The 15,657-nt window shown below is 44.8% G+C and overlaps 1 long non-coding RNA gene across 3 annotated transcripts; it reads left to right on the top strand.

The window, feature by feature from the left end:
* Positions 1 to 5,788: 5,788 nt before the first annotated feature.
* Positions 5,789 to 14,180, top strand: LOC122464892. 3 transcript variants are annotated; one of them, XR_006289304.1, is made up of 5 exons: positions 5,789 to 5,976; positions 8,204 to 8,319; positions 8,755 to 8,979; positions 13,085 to 13,231; positions 13,975 to 14,180. It is a non-coding gene; the product is annotated as an uncharacterized LOC122464892 (long non-coding RNA). The 3 variants fall into 3 exon arrangements; XR_006289302.1 differs by lacking the exon at positions 8,755 to 8,979 and having other exon boundaries at positions 5,799 to 5,976; XR_006289303.1 differs by lacking the exons at positions 8,755 to 8,979; positions 13,085 to 13,231 and having other exon boundaries at positions 5,809 to 5,976.
* The last annotated feature ends 1,477 nt before the right edge of the window (positions 14,181 to 15,657 follow it).

Genomic DNA, 15,657 nt, shown 5'->3' with positions numbered 1-15,657 from the left:
GAGTTGGAATTATACAAAATCCACAAGCTCACACAGTTCCAGCCCAAAGCCAGCTGGAGCCCTGAGGTTACAAAATCCACAAGCTCACACAGTTCCAGCCCAAAGCCAGCTGGATCCCTGAGGTTTGGGCCGAGCTTCCCTTTGAGATCCGTCCTCACCTGAAGCTCCAGAGCTTCAGACCCCCGTGCTGACTGGAGGATGCTTGAAAAGTAATTAATAGTAACAAGAGTGGACATCTTAAATATATCTCAACAGTAATCTAGCCTGGAGAACTGCAATCAGCTGATATTGGTGTGTTTCCCTCACATTGATAGACACATCCCATTTACAAGCCTACACAAATTGGCATTTTACCTGGGGCTCCCATGGCTCCTTCTATGTCATCCAGCAAGGCAGGTTCCTGGGGTTCATCTTGGTCCTCAGACTGGGCCTGTTCCTGGAAAACCAAGAAGAGAAGAGCAAAGAGAAGGTAAAGAGCCCGCATGGCTGATGCTCGGCTGGGATCTTAGTGTCCCTGCGGAGAAGAGACTCAGAGACAGGTTGAGACTATTCTGCTTTAAAAGATAAAAGAGGCTAGAGTCCCGGTTTTAATGTGGGTTATAAAGCAGAGGACAGGATATTGTGTGTGTGCATGTGTAAATGAAATTCCTGCAAATTCCCTTTGATGTTATTCTGATTAGGGCTCTGCCCTCAGCTGCACATCCAATCTATTTACTTTAGGCTTGCTGATGATAATCTCTCCTACTCCCTATCTGTTTGAAGATGTGCAAATGAAGCAACTGAGGGACCTGTCATCTCCTTCTGATCCAAGAGAAAGATAAATACCAGCTCCCTGCCAAAAGCAGAAAAGACAGTGAGAATTATATGAGATCACATGCCAAGATTATGCTTGACCTCTCCCCTCACAGGCCTGGTCTTCACTAGGAAAACACTGTTGTCTTTTGGAATCACCTATCTAAGGTACTTAGCCAGCCCCCATCCCTACAGTATCTGAGCACGTCATAAGGGTTAACATATTTATCCTCTCAACCTTCCTCTGAGGCAGAGCAGTGCTATCTTCCAAGTAAACAGGGGAAACTGAGGCACACAGCCTTGTCCAAGTCCACACAAGAAGTTTGCAGCAGAACATAGAATTGAACCCGGGTCTTCAAATCCTCAGTTAGTACCCAGAGCAGTGGACCATCCTTCTTCTCACCTAGAGTTCAATCTTAGACAGGGAAGGGACGGCCAGAGATCATCTAATCCAACCCCCTACATTGAGACAGGACCAAGCCTAGACCATCACTGACAGGTGTTTGTCCAAGTTCTGCTTAAAAACCTCCAATGATGGGGATTCCACTCTCTCACTTGGAAGCCTGTTCCAGATCTTAACTACCCTTATCGTTAGAAAGATTTCCCTAATATCTAACCCAAATCTCCCTGGCTGCAGATTGAACCTATTATTTCAGAGGACATGGAAAAAGGTTGATCACCATCCTCTTTAGAATAGCCCCTTGCAGACTGTTATCAGGGTCCCCCTGAGTCTCCTTTTCTCAAGATTAAACATACCCAGTCCTTTTAACTTCTCCTCACGGGTCAGGTTTTCTCAACCTTTTATCATTTTGGTTGATCTCCTCTGGATTCTCCCCAATTTGTCCACATCTTTCTTTAATATGGTGATCAGAGTGGGCCACAGTATTCTAGCTGAGGCCTCACCAGTGCTGAGTAGAACAGGACAGTTACTTCTCATGCCTTACATGTGACACTCCTGTTAATAGGCCCCAGAATGATTAGTCTTTTTTGCAACTGCATCACATTGTTGACTCATATTCAATTTGTGATCCACTATACCCCCCCAGATCCTTTTCAGCAGTACGGCCACCTAGCCAGTTATTCCCTATTGTGTAGTTGTACATTTGATTTTTCCTTCCTAAGTGTAGAATTTTGCACTTGTCTTTATTGAATTCCATTTTGTTGATTTCAGACCCATTCTCCAATTTGTGCGGTCTTTTTGAACTCTAATCCTGTCCTCCAAAGTTCTTGCAACCCCTACCAGCTGGTGTCATCTGCAAATTTCAGAAGTAGACTCTCAAGTCCATTATTCAAGTCATTAATGAAAATATTGACCAGTTACAGACCAAGGACAGACCTCTGCAGGACCCCACTAGACATGTCCTCCCAGTATGATAGCAAACCATTGATAAAAACTCTTTGAGTATTGTCTTTCAACCAGTTATGTGATTACCTCATAGGACTGTATTTTAAAGAAGCCTTATTGAAGGCACAGGAACAAACCATCCCAATGTGCAGAAAGAATAGCAAATATGGCAGACGACCAGCTTGGCTTAACAGTGAAATCTTTGGTGAGCTTAAACACAAAAAGGAAGCTTACAAGAAGTGGAAACTTGGACAGTTGAGAAGGGAGGAGTATAAAAATATTGTTTAATCCTGCAGGGGTGTAATCAGGAAGGCCAAAACACAACTGGATTTGCAGCTAGCAAGGGATGTGAAGGGCAACAAGGAGTGTTTCTCCAGGTTTGTTAGGAACAAGAAAAAAGTCAGGGAAAGTGTGGGACCCTTAACGAATGGGGGAGGCAACCTAGTGATGGATGATGTGGAAAAAGCTGAAGTACTCAATGCTTTTTTTGCCTCGGTCTTCACAGACAAGGGCAGCTCCCAGACTGCTGTCCTGGGCAACACAGTATGGGGAGGAGGTGAGCAGCCCTCAGTGGTGAAAGAAGAGGTTAAGAACTATTTAGAAAAGCTGGACATGCACAAGTCCATGGGTCCAGATCTAATGCATCCAAAGGTGCTGAGGAAATTGGCTGATGTGATTGCAGAGCCTTTGGCCATTATCTCTGAAAACTCATGTCAATCGGGGGAGGTCCTGGATGATTGGAAAAAGGCAAATATAGTGCCCATCTTTAAAAAGGGAAGAAGGAGAATCCAGGGAACTACAGACTGGTCAGCCTCACCTTAGTCCCTGGAAAAATCTTGGAGCAGGACCTCAAGGAAACCATTTTGAAGCACTTGGAGGAGAGGAAGGTGATCAGGAACAGTCAACAGGGATTCATCAAGGGCAAGTCATGCCTGACCTACCTGATTGCTTTCTATGATGCAATAACTGGCTCTGTGGATATGGAGAAAGCAGCGGACATGATATGTCTTGACTTTAGCAAAGCTTTTGATACAGTCTCCCACAGTATTCTTGCCAGCAAGTTAAAAAAGTATGAATTGGATAAATGGACTATAAGGTGGATAGAAAGCTGGCTAGATTGTTGGGCTCAACGGGTAGTGATCAATGGCTCGATGTCTAGTTGGCAGCCGGTATCAAGTGGAGTGCCCCAAGGGTCAGTCCTGGCGCCGGTTTTGTTCAATATCTTTATTAATGCTCTGAATGATGGGATGGATTGCAACCTCAGCAAGTTCACAGATGACACTAAGCTGCGGGGAGAGATAGATATGCTGGAGGGTAGGGATAGGGTTCAGAGTGACCTAGACAAACTGGAGGATTGGGCTAAAAAAATTTGATGAGGTTCAACAAGGACAAGTGGAGAGTCCTGCACTTAGGAAGGAAGAATCCCGTGCACCGCTACAGGCTGGGGACCGACCAGCTAAGCAGCAGTTCTGCAGAAAAGGACCTGGGGATTACATGGCCAAGAAGCTGGTTATCAGTCAGCACTGTGCCCTTGTTGCCAAGAAGGCTAATGGCATATTGGGCTGCATTAGTAGGAGCATTGCCAGCAGATCGAAGGAATTGATTATTCCCTTCTATTCAGCACATTGTGAGGCCACATATGGTGTATTGCATCCCGTTTTGGGCCCCTCACTACAGAAAGGATGTGGACAAATTGGAGAGAGTCCAGCGGAGAGCAACAAAAATGATCGGGGGCTGGGGCACATGACTTACAAGGAGCGGCTGAGGGAACTGGGCTTGTTTAGTCTGCAGAAGAGAAGAGTGAGGTGGGATTTGATAGCAGCCTTCAACTACCTGAAAGGGGGTTCCAAAGAGGATGGAGCTTGGCTGTTCTCAGTGGTGGCAGATGACAGAACAAGGAGCAATGGTCTCAAGTTGCAGTGGGGGAGGTCTAGGTTGGATATTAAGAAACACTATTTCACTAGGAGGGTGGTGAAGCAATGGAATGGGTTACCTAGGGAGGTAGTAGAGGTTTTTAAGGCCCGGCTTGATAAAGCCCTGGCTGCGATGATTTAGTGGGTGTTGGTCCTGCTTTGAGCAGGGGGTTGGCCTAGATGACCTCCTGAGGTCTCTTCCAACCCTGAGATTCTATGATTCTATGACTTTCCTCTTGACCAGTGATATTCAGATTGCGGCTCGCAAGTGGTTCTTTAATGTGTCTCCTGTGGCTCTTTGCAGCACGTGATATTAAAACACTGTGTGACTTAATTATTAACCAATCTAAGTTATTAACCAGTCAGGATGCTTTTAGTATGTGATTAACCAATTAGCTTATCTACTTGCACTAAATTATTAACTTATTTGCTGTAAGAATTAGATAGATAGATAGATAGATAGATAGATAGATAGATAGATAGATAGATATTTCCACTGCCATACTGTTTAAATATGAACAGTACGACTGTAAATGAAACAATGAATTCGCATGACTGTGGCTCTTTTAAGTAATGTCGATCACTAATTTGGCTCCTGAACCACTGAGGTCTGAGTCTCACTGCTGTAGACTACATCTCCCTAGTTTGCGTATGGAAATGTCATGTGGGAGTTTGTCAAAAGCCTTGGTAAACTCAAGGTATATTTTGTCTACAGCTTCCTCCTATCCATTAGGCCAATAATCCTGTCAAAGAAGGAAATTAGGTTGATTTGACATGATTTTTTTCTTCACAAATCCATGCTGGCTATTCCTTATATTCCTGTTATTCTCCAGGTGCTTACAAATTGATTGTTTAATAATTTGTCCCAGTATCTCGCCAAGTATCGAAGTTAGGCTGACTGGTCTTAAATTCCGCCAGTCCTCTTTGTTCCCCTATTAAAGATAGGTGTATGAATGCATGATGCTGAAGCTGCTTGGACACAGTAAAGACAGTGTGAAGCCTTAAAGTAGGAATGAGCCCCTTGCACACTGCCATACTACAGGAACCTTAATGTACATGAGAATCAGTCTCCAGATAAAATGTAAAATAGTCAGGGTACTACACTTAGGGGATGCAATTATCAGGGCTGCAGACAGACAAACACCTGTCTGACAGAGAAACCTAGACACTACACTTATTCAATGCCCAGTTGACAAAAATTGGCAACAACTGGTAAAATGTCTCTACCACTTAGCAAGGGAAACTCAGCTACAAATGAGCAGTAAAGTTCAACACATCACCGTTGGTTCTCCTCTACTTTGGCATAGGTTGCTCCTTTCTGCACATATGATGGGAGTTTCCTCACATCATTGACTTTTGGCAAATGGTCAGCCAGTGCATTTTGGACACTGCTACAGTTCAATGGGCCATAGATCCCAGGGTTTTACATAGAGCTTCCTCCCCAGGCTCTACCAATGAGATGTCTGTCCTCTTCTCTCCTTGGTTGCACAAAGTGGAATAGCTAGAAACTGGAAATTATCCAGTCCATTTACAGAGGCCCTGGCACACATAATAGCAATGGATAAACTGACCCTATGATTGAAAGACGTGCTTGCTGACTACAAGGGACTCCCTGTGGGGTAAATTAGAAAATCTCCACTTACTAAGTAACTGTGAGTTAGCCTATCTGAAAGAAGACTGCGACTAATAATTTGCATGGAAATCAGCTAGCAGGTTTCCCTAAAAATGGGATCAGTGAAGTCATCCATCATACAGATAGGTTATTGCAAAATTACCTCCCACGTCATTCCAAGTTGCTCTAATCTGCTGTCTCTGCTCTCCACCTGCAGTTCTTTCTATTTATTCCAGATTTGGAGTTGATAATCTCTCCTGCTTTCCAGCTGTTTGACTGTTCTCCTGGGGGATGCATTCTTTCCTGCAGCTGAGGTAAAAATTAAAAAATATATTTTGATACTATTAAAAATGCTTTTATTTTCTGATGAAATGTTTTGAAATGAATAATTTTTGGTTTGATTTGAATCACATGGAAACAAATCCAAACTTTTTCATTTTGAGAGGTGGGAGAGCAGTTGCACTTTTTTTCTCTTTCTAAGAGGAAAAGAGAGAGGGAAAAAAGGGGAAACACCCATAAAAATGAAAACTGAACCATTTTTCATTTGTTCCATTTGATTCAAATCAAAACAAAAATTGTTCATTTCAAAACATTTCGTCAAAAGATCAAAAATCTTTGAATGGTTTGAACATTTTCCCAATTCTATCTCATTGGAAAGAAAGAATTATTATTAATTATTGTTATTTGTTTTGTGGTCGTATCTAGGAGCCCCAGTCTTGGCCTAGGACCCCATTGTGCTATGTGCTGGACAAACACAGTCCCTACCCTGGTAAAACCTTCATTCCCTCACTCATTCCCCCTTTTTATCCGTTGCTGGGGGGTCAGACCTCAAACCCCACAACATTTCAACCCCATTGGATTCAAATCACAATAAAATTTTTGTACTGAACCTTTTTGTTGAAAAATCAGAACATTCAGTGAACAATTTCCAACAAAATAAAACAAAATTCATTTTGTCAAAAACTCTTCCTGGTAGAGAATTCCCCCCTTTTTTTAAAACTAGCCCTACAAATCGTACAGCATGAATTACAAATAGAAAATAAACAAAGCAACAGCCTTAGGCCAAGGTTTTCAAAAGTGATCAGTGATTTTTGGGTGCTCAACTTCAGAAACCTTCGAAAGGTCTTGAGTGTCAGAGGACAGGTGCTCAGTTCTTTTGGGAAAAACAGGCTCCCTGAAGGTATGCCAGTTTGAGTACCCCCAAAGTGAGGCCCTTAAAAATCACTAGCTGCTTGGAAAATCTTGGTCACAGTATTTTAATATACATTTATGCTCAGAAAAGTGACACAGATAGGTATCTAAAAATCCAGCTGTATTATTTCTTTATAAGTGGGGATTCAGGATTCCCTGGTTAACTGGTTGTTTGATTTAAATTCTCCTGTGTGCTGGTGAGCGATGCAATCTGCATCTGAACAATTCCTGCTGCCCATGAGAATAGAACCCAAAAGCAGCACCAGGACTCCACCGGGAATCATTAAAGGTGGGTATAGGAACATGGAAACCTGCCAGCTCATGGTCAGTAGAGAGATAGAGGCCCATGGGAAAGCATGTGCCTGAAGAGCAAGCTGAAAGACTTGAGGAGTGAGGACGTCATCAGGAGTAACTTGGGGAAAAAAAACAGCCCAGTTGAAAAGATTCCTCATTAATGTTTTTATGTGTTATCTACTCCCGGACTTGAAAGGATAATTGTCTTTGTACCTGCTGTAAAAGTCAAGGGTCCCCTTGATGCTATACAGTGTCTGCCCAACTGAATAAACAGTGAAACAGGTGGTGAGCAGGAGGGATAATCCTCAGCAACTCCAGGTTAAACTTAAAGGTTACGGCTCTTAGGGAAGAGTCACCAGATCAGAGCAACAGGTCTTTTCATTCCTCTAATCCCCCACGCATACAGATGATGTAGGGCCAGAAAAGATGACTTTGTGATCCAGGCAGGCCCCTGTGCTTCACAGGAGTGTTCACAACATAGAAATCATTGACTCATGAAAATCAGATGTTAGGAAAGAACAGGTAGGTCATCTAGTCTGTTCTTTGGGACCAGTGCAAGATTGATTTTATCAGTCCATTTCCTTGTGCCCTGTGCAGTCTAGTGGAAAATGTACCAAGCAATGCAGCTTCCACATCTTCCCTTGCAATGTGCTAACACTGTCTAATGGTGCTTATGGTGGGGATTATTTACTGATTGCCCGTCTAAATTTACACTGGGTTAGGTGCTCAGCTACTAGGACACGAGGGTCTCTATAAGGTCGATAGAGAGACCCCATTACTCCTATTGCTTGTCTACACACAAATGTTGCACTATTTTGTCTTCTATCAATGTTGCTAAACCATTGCATTACATTGGTTTTGTGCATTCACACTGTCATAAGCCATATCGCATTACGAGGCTTGTGTCTACACAGCATTCTGCTCACATAGATTGAATGGCATTGCATTGTGAGTAAGTATCTCCCAGGGTCCTTGGCACTGTTTCCAGCCTCAAAGCCTTCTGGGCAGTTTTCACAATGGACAGTGGGTGACCTCCTTATTTCCTCTCTTTCCCAGAACTCATCTGATTCTAGTGCCATTTTCAAACTACGTGGTGCCATCACGACTGAAGAATACTTGCAATCCTGTGTATGGAATGAGAGGAAAGTAGATCCTGTGGTGTGTTAGCTAAGGTACTTATCTGGCCTCATTACAATAGCATCTGAGCACCTGACAATCGTTAATGTATTTACCCTCACAACACCTTGGTGAGGGAGGTCAGTGCTGTTACCCCTGTTTTAAGAATGGGGAACGGAGGCAAAGAGAGTTTAAATCCAGATTCTTAAAGGCACTTAAGCATTGTGTTACTGACTCATGCAATGCCTAACCATGCTGCCCAGTGGGATTTTCAAGCCTGAGCAAGGCGCCCAAGTTTCCCTTACAATGTATGGGGAGAGTGAGGTGTCTATGGAAGGGATTTTCACAAGCTGGTCAGCTGAGTGGAGAGCTGCCTAAGCTAGCCAGGACTGAAATGCTGAGAAGAAGGGTGGGGAGAAGGGAGGGGCTTAGGCACCTAAGCAGGTGACCTGGTGCACCTGGCTCATGGTGCTTCAACTGGTGGCCTACAGGGGGAAAACCAGCCCATGGGGATGATTTCGTCAGGCCCCTGAATTTGCTCACCATCCCAGAAGAACTACGCTACAAATGGTGTCCTCTACACAGCGTGACCACTCACTCACCATACTTACAATGTCATGCTGCATGGAGGACAATGATGGGACAGGGATAGGTGCCTCCTTCTGCTTGGGATCTTCAGTCACAAACTCTCTCCTGGAGTTAGGCTTCTAAGCAAGGTCAGTCGCTTAGGTAGCCCATGCCATAGAAGCCAAGACTCACTCTCTTTCAGTCTGCTGCTCAATATCTTTCTCATGCTCACCCTATGTTTCCCTGAGCTCTGGGCTGTCCTTTCTGATGATAGTCTTCTGTGCCCTCCCCCCCATCCATAGCCTGTCTCTGGCCTTCCTGATGTTGGGGCTGGCAGGTAACAGGTCTTAGTCATGCTCAGAGACCGCCTGTAAGATTAACTCCCTATCAAAAATAGGCATTCCCCTGTCTAGTTGAAAAATCCCACTTCATAGCTCCAGAGTTTGGGCTTGAGTGAGGGCTGCAAAAAAGCCATTAGCTGTGGGGTCGGCCAGGGGGATTTAGGTGCCTGTGGAGTTAGAGGCAGCTGAGCGGCAGCTTTGAAAATGACAGTGGCACCTAAATGATGGTCTTAGATGCCTAAGAAACTGAGCCTAAGTGACTTGACCAACTTCACACAAGAAGTCTGTGGTGAAGCCTGGAATTGAAGCCAGGTCCCCAAGTCCCAGGCTGGTCCCTAGCCCCGGGACCATCCTTCCTGTCCTTATATTGGAGAAGCACAATAAGGGGTCTGTGGTGGTTGCCAGGAGATTCCACAGATGGTGGTAATTGCTAGATGGGGACCTGGTACTTGAGTCTGTGGAGATAATTCTTTGGGTCTGGACAACCAGTGGTGGAATCATCTTGGTATGGAAGCCTGGGATGAGCAAAGTGGATTGAGAAGTTCAGGGTGTGGATGACATCTTACTAGGAGCTCAGTGCTGAGCTAACCCTGCAGCATGAGAGTGTCCGGCCCTGCAGCATGAGAATGTCCCACACTATGTGGCAATCACCTTCATACCATATAATCTAACTGCTCTCTTTCCTTTGTTTTCATACGTGTAGATAACTACAGTATCTGTTTCTCATCTCCTCCTTATTCAGGTAACATACACAGTTAGCCATGTCACTTATTATTTCTCTTGTGAAGCATCTGCCAACCATTCCACTGTCCATTAGGCTACATTTCCACTGAGGCACCTGGTTCACATTCTAGGACAGTTTCTTCATCATCATCATTGTCGTCGGCATCATTATTACATTAGCCACATTAGGCTCTTTCCAGACCGTAGACAAAAGTGTGATCCCTTCTTTGAGGAGCTCACAGCCAAAGAGAGACAAGTAAATTGAGAGTCAGGTGAAGTGGAACATCAACCTGTGTTGCCAACTCTCATGATTTCATTGCGAGTCTTGCAATATTTGGTGCTTTTGTTTAAGCCCCAGCTGCTGGAATCAAGCAATTGCAGAAGAAAGGCATAATGAGATCTGATAGATGGTGCCTAAAGCTAGAAGAATCCAGGCTAGAAATGTTTTTAACAGCTAGGTCAATTGACCATTGGAACAAGTTAGCAAGGGTTGTGGTGGATTCTTCATAACTTGACGTCTCTATATCAAGACTGGGCTAACTTTCTAAAAGATATGGTATAGCTGAAACCAAAGTTATGGGCATGATGCAAAAATTAGTGGGTGAGGTTCTTTGGCTTATATTACGCTGGAGGCCAGACTAGATTATCATAATCATGGAATCATAGAAATGTAGTGCTGAAAGGGGCCTCAAGATGTCATCTAGTCCATCCCCCTGCACTGAGGCAAGATTAAGTATACCTAGACCATCCCCAAAATGGTTCCTCTGTCCTTTGATTCTCAGCTTTCATTTAAAAAACAAAAAATATGTTTCCCAATTTCTAGCCCTCCTCTTTGTGGGGAAGTATGAGAATGCGACTGTAATGTTCCATAAAGCCTCAGAACCCAGAAGGCCAAGGAAAAATAGCCATAATTATTTTTTTAAAAGACAATCTCAAAGACAATCTCATGATTTTTGTTGGGCCTGAATCCAGATTTGTGACTGCCTAGGCTTGCAATGCAGAGTTACCCTTCTGACGATTTGTTGGCACATGTGAATGAATATAGGGAGGAGAATTGCTTTGTGGAAGGACCTGCCTGGCTCTCTGCTCCCTGCATTGCATCCCCTCCTGAAGATCTCGTCTCTATCCTGGTGTGACGTTATTGACTTGCACTGGGACCGTATAGAACATTGTTGCAACCAAGGTCCTGTAGTGGCACCAAATCTTGTATAAAGGGGGTCAAATAAGGTGTCTAAGACGAGGTTATGGTTTGTTGGGTATGATTATGCTATCTGTTTGCATGTATCATTTTTGTATTTAAAGATATAAGTATTGGCTCTATACTGTCTGTGTTTCAAATTTATGCTATGCTTCTGGGTGACACCCCAGACAAGTTGGTGTCAGCTCTGCCTAGCCTGCTGGATGGCCCATTAAGGACCATCAGCTATACAACTGACCCATTGAGAGAAGGCAGACACGCCTTGCGACTCAGCAAGGTATGCAGGGACCTGCCTATGGACAGAACTCTGAGGTTTTTCCAGGCCATGTGATGGGCAGCTTGTCTTTGGGACAAAGAAAGAAAAACCACATGGCAAGAGAATATAAAAAGCTGCTGCAGCTCCTCCATCTGGTCTTCAATCCTGCTTCTTACCTCTGGAGGAACTTTGCTACACTGAAGCTTTGAACAAAGGACTGATGACCCATCCCAGCTGTGGATGTTCTCCAGAGACTTGATTTGAACCTGCAGTTTATTCTATCACTGCTGCAAGCCTGAACCAAGAACTTTGCCAGTACTGTATGTAATTGATTCCATTTAACCAGTTCTAGCTCTCATCTATATCTATTTCCTTTTATGAATAAACCTTTAGATTTTAGATTCTAAAGGATTGGCAACAGCGTGATTTGTGGGTAAGATCTGATTTGTATATTGACCTGGGTCTGGGGCTTGGTCCTTTGGGATCGAGATAACCTTTTTTCTTTTACTGGGGTATTGGTTTTCATAACCATTTGTCCCCATAACGAGGGTGGTGATACTGGGAAACTGGAGTGTCAAAGGGAATTGCTTGTGTGACTTGTGGTTAGCCAATGGGGTAAAACCAAAGTCTTCTCTGTTTGGCTGGTTTGGTTTGCCTTGGTGTGCATAGAAACCCCAGCCTTGGGCTGTAACTGCCCTGCTGTAAGCAATTTGTCCTGAATTGGCACTCTCAGTAGGGTCCCGCCAGAACCAGCATCGTTACACCTGGACAAGGCCTGTATGAACTTTGCTGACAGTGGCTCCTGGGTTCCGTGGTTCTATGTAAGATAGTCGCAAGTTTCTCCTCACCTGTGCCGGTATCAGCAAAGTTCATAGAGGCATTGGCCATGACAGAGACAGGGTTTTCGGGAGGGGAAGCAATGTGGAGAGAGGATGGCCAAGCTGGTCCTTCCACAAAGCCCCTCCCCTGACATGAGCCAGGCTTATCCCATTGAAGCTGCTCCGCAGGACACACCCTGGTGGCCTGAATGTGCTTCTGCAGGTAGTTTTGCCTCATTAACAGAGATAAGTGAAATTGCACAGTGGGGGTTATCACTGTGTCCCCCTTTGTGCAGGGGAGGCCTGCACATTGCTCAGGACCATCCCGAGGGACATTCTGGGCCCAGACAGCTCTGCTGGTCAATGAGGAGAGGAGATATTATCCTAACTTCTTCTCATCCCTCCCACTTTGAGGTGGTTTGCACCCCTGGAGTGCTAGGAGACAGCAATAAATGTGTGACAGCTGCCATCTTGGCTGATACGCCCGTGATTGAACCGAAGAGCTTCAGAGCTAACGGCAGGAGCTGTTATAGCTTGAGTTAAACAGCCAAGACTCCCCAGTTGAGGCAGTAACAGCTCACTTCCTTTGCAAGTTGGGCACCGAGGGGTTCCTGTAACATACACTGAACAAAAAGAAAAGGAGGACTTGTGGCACCTTAGAGACTAACAAATTTATTTGAGCATAAGCTTTCATGAGCTACAGCTCACTTCATTGGATGCATTCATTACACTGAACAGTAAGTTACACATACACTCTCCAGGGTGAGGAGACTGATTATCTCTAGTCATTGTGTGAGGGGCCCAAGGAGGGGACGGTTCTTGCACCTTCACGCATGCAAGAATGTGGCCTGGTCTATCCCTGGGCTCTCCGTTTCTGGAAGCAAAGCAATAGAAATATGTGGTGTTATTGTATTGCAGTGGCATCCCAGAGCGCCAGTCATGGACCAGGCCTCCATTGTGCTACATGCTGCGGAAACAGAACAAAAAGGCGGAATCTTTAAGCCAAAGAGCTTCCAACCTATATAAAATACCATTCCAGCTGGCATCCAGGTGGAGCAGAAGGGGGTAGGTTCTGGCCTATAAATCCCAACACTGCCTGGATGATCCTATGTGGAAGACCACCACGCTCCCCGTGCCTTTGCTGCTCCAGTCAGCAAGGCCACTGGAGCTGCTGCTCCCTTAATACACTAGGGAATGAAGTGTTGCCAAGGCTTTCTCAGCAAGCCCCCCTCAGCTTTAGAATGCACTACCCACTTCCCTCTGCAACAGCCTGAATTTACAGGCTGTCAGGGCATGCTGAAAAGCCTGGTTTCCTCAGCAGGCACTCGGGGAAGGAGCAGATAGCTGAGGCTGGGGTTTCTTTGAGGAATATTATGAGGTTGCAGATGGCTAGGAGTGATGGGGACTCGTTGAGGATCCTGGGCGGATGTTGTGTGTTGGGAGGACTCTGCTGTTCTCTTGTGATGGTTTGTAACCGATGGCCAAAGGTGCCCAGAGACTGAGTTAGGAGCAGATCCGTGTGTTTGTTTATGACGGAAATGAATGAATTAAACATGAAGATTCTGGTAAGAGGGAGACGATGGATCCTTCAGATGTGCCAGCTGCACAACAGACAACAGATGCTCATACAGCTGGGGAGCAGGAGGGCTTATCTCCTGCGAGGGATTGTCAATAGAAAGGATGACAGACTGAGGGCAGAGTGGCCAGATAAGAGCAACATCAAAGGGGGTTTGGAGCAATTTCATGGCCTCCGGAGCCGCACCCTAAAAATCCCCCCACATGGTAAATTAATCTTCTTTCCTCCTTAGGGAACTGCATAAATGCAGGGACTCTCCTTTCTCCTTCTGCAGAGGAGCACCAGTCTCATTGTCTCTCCGTGCCTCTTCTCTGCAGTGACTCTGGGATCCAGCCAATCTTCAGCCATGAAGACCCTTTACCTTCTCTTTGCTGTTTTCTGCTTAGTTTTCCATGTCCAGGCCAATCCCATGCCTGTTCCTGAGGATGTGCCACAAGGGGAGCCCCAAAACCTGGACGATGGGATAGGAGTGGAAGATGTTGATGTTGTCGAAGGTAATTTGGAGAAATATATGTTTGCCAGTGGAATATCTGAATACGTGAGAGAACGATATCCATGGTCTGTGGAGAGACAGTTGTAGATACCTGTGTGTGAGTGTGCATGTGGATGTATGTCTGTGAGTGAGTGTGTGTGTAAGCAATAACACACAGCAAAGTGTGCCTGACACACACGCAGGTCTGGTGTGTTGTGGGATACGAAGTGACCAGATATTTCAAAAGAATTCAGTGTGGAGCGTGGGCTCTTTTGAAATTCACCCTGAGGACCTGCTGGCTGCTGAGCCACTTGGCTAAACAGCCTGAATTGAGGGTGCTGAGCATTGACTGTCTAGCCCTGAGCTCCTCAGAGAATCCAGGCCCATAAAACTATGGCGGTGTTATATTTAAAGTGGCTCTGTCACTGCTCAGCAGCTGCTATGCCAGTGCTCTCCAACTTCCCCTCCACCGTTGTTGCCTGCCTTTCTGCTCCCTCTTTTGGGGAGACAAAGCCTGATTGGCTTAAACAGGGGAAAGGGAGCATTTTAAAATCACTAATGGCATCTAGAGTGTTTTACAGCATGAGAAGAAGAATTAAGGGTTGGACCCACCTATCCCCAAAATGTGAACCCATGTGAAAGCTGATGATTATTCCAAATCTGCATCCCTGCTCTTTACACGAGGGCATCATAATATCTCGGGTTTTGTTTTTTAATCCACTGGAACAAGAGGGTACTCACTATCTACAGAACCCAATGAAATCATATTTGGGCTTTTGTGTAAGAAAGCAAAGGTAGAAAGCCTCTGTGGGGGAAGAGGAGCACAGGACTGTGGGACGGGTTTCACAGAAAGGATGCTGTACTGATCTCAAATATGTTAACACAGGAAAATACGTGCTTTGATCTTTTAATCCAGAATGGTGTATCCATCTGTGCTGTGTTATTACTAAGAGTTGGATGGGTTTGTAATGATGAATGATAGTCTTGCTGTGAGGATAATAGATTCCGCCTGTTGGTAGCCGACTTACCTGTGCTCTTCACTGACTGAATGGACTATTTCTCTTGTTCGGAAATCCACATAGCTTGAATTTGTGAATATAAAAATCACAGAGATTTTTTTGTGTGTGCAGCTCCTGGTGGTCAGTCCAACCCTATGGTGTGCTCGTTTTCTGGTGGTACTTGCAGAAATTATGGATGCGTTGGTAGAGAAGTGACAAGTGGAATGTGTTACCCAGGCGTAGTGTGCTGTATAAGACCATGAGTGGAGACGTCAGAACTCCAGACACAGAATTCAGAGCATCCAGACCAAATGTGTCCATCCATATATATATATATATATATATATATATATATCAAGCTGTTCTGAAATCATGTTCCTATAATTAAAAGCAATCCTTGCATTAGTATCACTGTGTGTGTGTGTTTATTTCCCCAAGACAGGCT

The sequence above is a fragment of the Chelonia mydas genome, chromosome 3, assembly GCF_015237465.2.
Source record: "Chelonia mydas isolate rCheMyd1 chromosome 3, rCheMyd1.pri.v2, whole genome shotgun sequence".
NCBI lineage: Eukaryota > Metazoa > Chordata > Testudines > Cheloniidae > Chelonia > Chelonia mydas.
The sequence above is the reverse complement of the archived record's forward strand: the minus strand, read 5'-3'. Positions and strand labels throughout refer to the sequence as shown.